The sequence below is a fragment of the Eumetopias jubatus genome, unplaced genomic scaffold, assembly GCF_037043125.1.
Source record: "Eumetopias jubatus isolate StellerSeaLion01/CBP00866 unplaced genomic scaffold, mEumJub1_p1.0 scaffold_13, whole genome shotgun sequence".
Classification (NCBI taxonomy): domain Eukaryota; kingdom Metazoa; phylum Chordata; class Mammalia; order Carnivora; family Otariidae; genus Eumetopias; species Eumetopias jubatus.
Genome location: NW_028274819.1, coordinates 106,773,610 through 106,780,774, shown reverse-complemented (window position 1 = coordinate 106,780,774; position 7,165 = coordinate 106,773,610). Strand labels below are relative to the sequence as shown.

Genomic DNA, 7,165 nt, shown 5'->3' with positions numbered 1-7,165 from the left:
AACATACCACAATAACATTAATTTTTAAAAGTAAAAAGTTTTAAAAATTACGAACTTTTTGAAAGTAAGAAAAAATAATTATTTCATCCTTTGTGAAATAAGGTGTTGATGGGTCCTTTGTTCTCGTTCAGATTTATCACAGGTATTTGAAAAGATACCTGTGAAAAGACTTGCTTTTGTTTTTAGTTGACTGTTTTATTCTTTAATATTTAATGTCAAGATTAGTGGCCTTTGATGTAAATTATTCCCGGGAAAGGAATAAGTCATTCCCTCAATAAATTAGATATTAACCTCTTTGTTCTCAATTTTTTTCCCTATTAATTTTTAGCTGTAGGGCAAAAAAAAACCCAGGAAAACACAAATTATGAGTGCAGTTCCTTGAGCAAAGAGAAACTATCTTCCAACTAAAAATATGTATTTTAGAGTCATCCAGACTGCAATATGGGTTTGGAAGGAGGTTGCATTTTTTTTCTCTTTAATACATTAATTAATATTTGAAAGACACGGCAAGTCTGCTTGGCACTCATCAAAACACTTAAATACTTTTTAAATTCCTGTGAATTGAAGCTGAATGCTTCATTATTTATGGGCAAATATGTATCTGTATTTATTTAGACTTTCAACAGTAACATTAAAGATTCTTCCTTAGTTTTATAACATATGCTTCTCAGGGATATTAACAGAAGATTTATTACTATTGTATTTATTTTATTTTAAGTGGTGTCAGACTGATTTGTTCAGTGGCAGCAGACAAGAAGCAAATGTGTTTTGATCATTAGTTCTTGATCATGGGTATCCAGAAATCCCACCTCCTGGGTCTGGTTTGCTGCCTTACAAAGGCCCACTTTTTGAGTCTCTCTCAGCTGGGATTCTCAACCAGCTCAGTTCTCACCCCAAAACCTGTGCTCTTCATCCCTGTACTGCACCATCTCCAGAAGTTCACAGTGAACTTCAAGACACAGGACCAATGCACGTGAAATAATCACTGCACGTTCTGGCTGCACATTCCTCTCTGCTCGGAGGGGACCCGACGGACCTCATGCTCCTTGACCTTCTGCCAGCACCCCTCCAGCCCCCAGGGCACGCCCTCTGTCTGCTTTGCTCTGGTTCCCTGGTTGCTGAATCGAGCCAGAAGAGATCCAGGGACTGGGGCCATTTGAGACCCTGCAAATCTATACTCTCCTAAACTCAGCTAATCCTCTCTTTGCTGTGGGATAGTCAGTGGCTGTTCTGATTCTTTGCATTCCTTTACATTTCTGATGTTAAATTTACTCTCTACCAAAGAACAAATTTCATGTGAAGATAAATATGATATATCATGATATTATGGACCTTTATCCTCATCAAAGAATTTCTCAACATTTCTATTCCTTTCCTACTCTCTCACTCTCTCCTCAACTTTATTTCTTTAGCTCTCTTCCCTCTCTCCTGCTCTCTGACCTTCTCAAGCGGGCAGTCACCAGCGCACCTCTCTGGTGTGGGGGCAACACTCCCTTCTCCACCTCCTCAGCAGGGGTTCCTCCCCAGTTCCCTTATATGGGGCTTCCAGCCCATTGCTCTGTTAAAACTGCTTTCTTTGAGGTCTTGAACAAAGTACTAATCTCAAATCCAATGGCCTCTTCTTGGACCATGCGTTTCTCAGTCTCTCTCAATATTGCTCAGTGTTGACCGCCATCTTCTTCTCACACCTTTGCTTCCATGATGTGATCCTCTCCTCTCTGTTATCTTCTCAGGCTGCTTTCATTACCCCAAAACTTCCTCCCTCCTCTCTGAGGTGTATCCTCCCAAAGGATCTTCCTCCCTCTCTCCTCTCCCACACAGCCTCCCTCAACAGGTTCATCAGCCTCTCACTGGGGAGATCCCAGCGAACCTGCGTCTCGAGGCTTGGCTGAGTCACCATGGACCAGTGACCTTAAGCATTATTATTGCCTGCACCTTCCTCTTCTTCTTCCTCACCCACATTGGTGACCATCACTGACTTCTGCTGAGGAACAAAGCTTGGCCTTGTGTTTGGGTGTGTATGGCTCTTCTCAGGTGTTGTAAGAGATCTTTAAAACCCAGTGTCTTCTTTCTCAAAAACAAGAGAACCCTCATCACACTCCTACAGTGGAAGGGTTAATTAAAGCAGCCTATTGAGGTTAGAGAGAGTGGTTAATGATCACAAAACTGATCATTTTATACCTATGGGATCAAATTCAACCCCCTCCATAAAAATTACACTCCCAATGCCATAGCTTGTGATACGTTTCACACGCGTTAAGCCCCATGTGTCCCCGGTCCCCTTCCCTGCCTCATGGTTCTCTTAGATATTTACTGCTAGAACCTACATAGAACATGCATCCCCACCCTGATTTCCTATCCCAAAGATCATGTCTGACTTCGGGCGCCATTCCTTTTTGGTCTGGACTATTGCGACAGATTTTTAATTTCCTTTTCTCCCTTCTAAATGACATTTTAAGTTACCCTGTGAGCCAAGAGACCCAATAATTGACGATGTTCTTTCCCACTGCTCCCCAAATCAATAGTCTAAATTCACCTCTTGCTTTCCCTCCCCCACATTTATTTAAGCTACTCCTCCTGTTTAGAATGTTCTTCCCTGAATTATCCCTGGTGAAATTCCATATTTTTTTCAAAGCCCAGTCCAAATACTACTTCCTCCATGGAGTTTAATCTCATTGACAGTTTCCTTAAGAATTCCTTTATGCCGGGGCACCTGCGTGGCTCAGTCAGTTAAGCATCTGCCATTGGCTCAGGTCCTGATCCCCACTCAGGTTGTGATCCTGGGGTCCTGGCATCAAGCCCCCTGCTCAGCAGGGAGCCTGCTTCTCCCTCTCCCTCTGCCCCTACCCCCTGCTTGTGCACTCGCTTGCTCTCTGTCTGTCTCTCTTTCTCTTTCAAATAAAAAAAAAAAAAAGAATTCCTTTATGACTACTCTGTGGCCTTTTTACGTCCGCTTTGTTTTACTGTTGTTTTTATAAATTTCTTAATTCTTCTGTAAGACTGTATGACCCTGAGGATGTAAGGGCCACATGCTTTGTTCACATTTGTATTCTCCATGTCATTAAGCATAGTGACTTACCTATCTCTTATGATAGCATAAGAGTATGCTTTAGTTTTCTTTTGTAATATCACCATTAACAACACGATATATTAAAGAAAAGTCCTATGGGAAAGAAGTATGCACTTCTTAACTGTGTTCTTAACTTCTTAACTTAAGAAGTACACAATTAACCAACATTTATTTCTGTGACTTCAGACCTTTTTAGTCATGGACCTTTTGAGAGACCATTGAAGGCTAACTTATATGGAGTTTACAGATCCCATGAAGCCAGTCATGAACTTCAGCTTAAAAACTACTGTTTTTTATTGTTCATTGTTATTATTGTTATTATTGTAAATATGGTCAGTTGTCTCTACAGAATGAGAGATCAGAATGTCCCATGCTTGGGGAGGAATTGTTCCCTTGGATTCCAGGGGAGGGGGAGATCCTTTCTTTGAGAAGAATGTCTGTCCCCTATTACCATACTGACTAACACAGAAACAGGAAGTCAGTGGATCTGAGTATAGCTCTTCAAAAATAGCAATGCCCTGTGTGATCGCCAGTCATAGTTGCTGAGGGCACTGTGGTGAAGCAGCTCTAAAAATAGCTAACACCCCAAAGAAGGAAAGCTACAGAGTCTAACAACCATGCTTCAAAACTACTTGAACTGTTTGCTCTTCTGATTAAATCACAAGTCTTCAGGCTGGTGTAATATTTTTCTTATGTAACACAGCACCAGTTATATTGCCAGTATTCAAAAATAATAAATAATAGTTAAGGAGATTAAAATGGAAAAGCTTTTAATTTTTGCTATTATTTACATAAATCAGACACTTAATGTAAGTGCAGGCCGCTGCGGAAGGTTTTCAGATGTGTTGACTGGGGTTATTAGTGATATTTAAACGTTATTAGGATAGTAATTCAATATTCACATGTGGAATGCAATTTAGAAGGGAGGCGGGATGTAATTATTAGGTATCCTGAAGCTAATTGCTTAGACAAGAACAAATATTTCATTATCAGTTAAAATGATTACACATTCATTGAGGTCGTCTGTTTTAGGACTTTGCTGTTCCAATTTGCCTATGGCGAGGTATGCGGTTAAGGGATTTTTCAAATGTCCTGACTCAGAAATCAGAAATATATTGGCCTTTCTACTGACGGGGTTTTTCTTCCATATTATTATTTTTATTAATTAATTAATATCTTCCATTCACATAGGATTTTATAATTTGCAAAGAATTTTCATATACATTAATTATCTCATTTGCTCTTTTACTCTTTGAGCTCATTTTAGATGAAGAAACTAAGATACAAGGTGCTACGGACTGAATTGTATACCCTCCCCTGCCCCAATTTCCTATGTTGAAGCTTTAATCCCCAATGTGACTGTATTTGAATATAGGGTTTTTAAGAGGTAATTATGGTTAAATAAGGCCATAAGGGTAGAGTCCTAATCTGATGGGACTGGTGGCCTTATGAGAAGAGGAAGAGAGACCTTTCTCCCTCTCCGCCCTGTGAGCACACAGCAAGAAGGTGGCCTCTACGAGGCCAAAGAAAGCTCTCACCAGAGGCTAACCATGCTGGCACCCTTACCTCAGACTTCCAGCCTTCCAAACTGTGAGAAAATTCATTTTTGTTGTTCAAGCCACCCATCTATGGTATTTTGTTATGACAGGCAGAGCAGACTAATACACAGGGGAATTTGCCCCCAAATCTCATAAGGGGTGACACTGAGCGCAGGACCTTGATCCCTCTCTTATCCCAGGGCTGTTTGCACCAAAACATACCTCCTCTGGAGAAATCATCTGACAGGTTGGAGAGTGATGTATTTTTGCTGAAATTGTTTTATAAAGGGCAAGAAAGAAATTTGTACTAGCATGAAAATGAAATCAATGCATTGGAAAGAAAATAATAATGTTTAACTGGCTGAAATCCCATGGCCTTTGAGAGATGTTAATCTTCTCTTGCGGTTTTCCTTTATCTTAGTGTGTGGTTAGGTCATGTTTCACTTTTATCAAGTGAAGCATTCTTGTTGCCCTGAGGTCTCCTGTCGGACCCGTTCTGCTCTGAAGCCCCACCCAAGGTGGGCTTCCTGCCAGAAACAGCCACAGTTTCAACTAAAAAAAAAAAAAAAAGCTGTGAAACCATAGGGGAAACAGTTTCTATTACAAAGGATGAGAAAAATAGTTTCAGGTCAAGTATGAGAAGGCAGATTCAGGAGAGGAGTTTTATAGCACTAGGGGCTTATTTTGTCTTTATGAAAAATGGTGAACAGAGCCATCTGAAATATGTGAGTCAGGACACAGCCTCTGAGACGGTAAGAAACATTCTCTTATTTTAAAAATGGCCCCAGGTATAATTTAACCCACTCAGTGTTTTTCAGATGCTTTTGTGTTTAGATGAGGCAGGAGCCCTCCAAAGTGGCCCAGGGCCCACTATCTCCTACTGTTTGACATTTGGCCCTCTTAACTTTTCTTCAGTGCTGAAGAAGAAACAAAATTCTGATTTTCTCCTCCATTCTCAAATGTGCCCCCAAGGCTATCCAGCTCTTACACATTTGCACATATTTGTATATATTTTTTAAACTGTGCACACTCAAATGTGTATGAAACATTTTCTTTTTTTTTTTATATATAACTAAATGGAGTTTCTATTTCATGGCCCCATTCCACCTGGTGGTAAACCTTGTCAGTTAAGGATTCTTCTTTCCCTTAGCCCTCTTTTCCTGGAGGTTAATTTGAAGTGCTGGAAGATAATATAGCATCATGGATTGCAGTGAGTCCTGGGAGGGCTGGGTTTGAAGGTTAGTCAAGCTCATCTGCCTTGGGAGGCATGTGCTGGGAAAGGGCAGTCCGACATGACATGCTCGGATATCCATTCATAGCACATCCTCCTCCCGGATGTGGGACTTGCTCAGCTCCACCAGCTCTCTGTGCTCGCTAGTATTTGTACCTTCTTCACGGCCCATGGGCCTGGGAGAATTGGGGTGCTCTACTGCTTCCATGCCTTGGTGACTCGGGATTTAGGTCACATGCCAATTTCCAGGTCTGTTTTCCAGATCTCTGAGCATACAGGAGGTGTCCATCATCCATCCCCCACCTCTGCTCGGCTCCGGAAGCTGTCCTTTGGTGAGAGACGCCCACCAGCATCTCTTTTTCTTGCCTTTTGTATAATGTGCTCCTCAGTCCCCCAGCTTGGGGAATCTTTACTTACTTGTCCTGACTTACCATCAATTCTGCAACACCACTGGATATTTAGGATATTTAGGTCAACATCCTACCCTTGACATTTAGAAGATCCAGGCTCTTGCAGTTCAGCCCTCTTCCCAAAGCCATTATCTCTGCTGGGGTCTTCAAATGCCTACTGTGACACTCAAAGGCAGAATCATATCTTCCTTTACGAGTTTCTCTAGGAAGGAGGTATGTGTGGCTTGCCTAGTTAATCCCCAAAGTGGGGTTAGAAGAGATTGTGAGGATGGCACCAAATATATAGTCCGTGTATTCTCCTATCACCTATGCCATTTTGGGAATATAATTATTTCATTCTCTCCTTACCTAGCATCCTCCTCCAAACACACACACACACACACACACACACACACACACACACACACACACACTCTCACACACTACCACCAAAAAGATATTCCAGGCATACTTTGTCAAGAAGGAAAAGGAAAGGAACTAATATTTATTAAATATCTGCTCCATGTTCAGGCTCTTTGTTAGCTCCTCTTATATAAATTATCTCTTTTTACTTTTGCCAAGAAAGAAGAACTTGTTTTTACATTGTCCCTGGGTGCACTGTTCCTAGTTTTCCCTAGTCTCCTTCCATCCCATGAAGAAATTCTAACATTTAGCAGAATGTCCCTGGGAAAAGATCTGTATAACTCACCCTTCAGGCTTCCATTTCCCCTCCCCTTGTTCAAGTTTATCAATGGAATTGAGAGCAGACAAAAGTTATTCCAAGAGGCCCTACCAAACCCCTTGGCCAAATGATCTGGAAGAGACCAGGACACACCCAGCATCAGGCCAGAGGCTATCCGGAGGTCACTTTGGATTCAGGTTAGATTCTGAAGCTACCCCAGAGCAAACTGGCATGAACATAAACCTAATTACAAAG

The 7,165-nt window shown here is 41.4% G+C and overlaps 1 long non-coding RNA gene across 1 annotated transcript in view; it reads left to right on the top strand.

Moving 5' to 3' along the window:
- The first annotated feature begins 5,310 nt into the window (after positions 1 to 5,310).
- The window catches only part of LOC148162698 (uncharacterized), a 56,863-nt gene continuing 55,008 nt past the window's right edge, over positions 5,311 to 7,165 (top strand). Inside the window, exon 1 of the long non-coding RNA XR_015766618.1 lies at positions 5,311 to 5,360. This is a non-coding gene — a long non-coding RNA (uncharacterized LOC148162698). The remainder of the gene's footprint in view (positions 5,361 to 7,165) is intronic.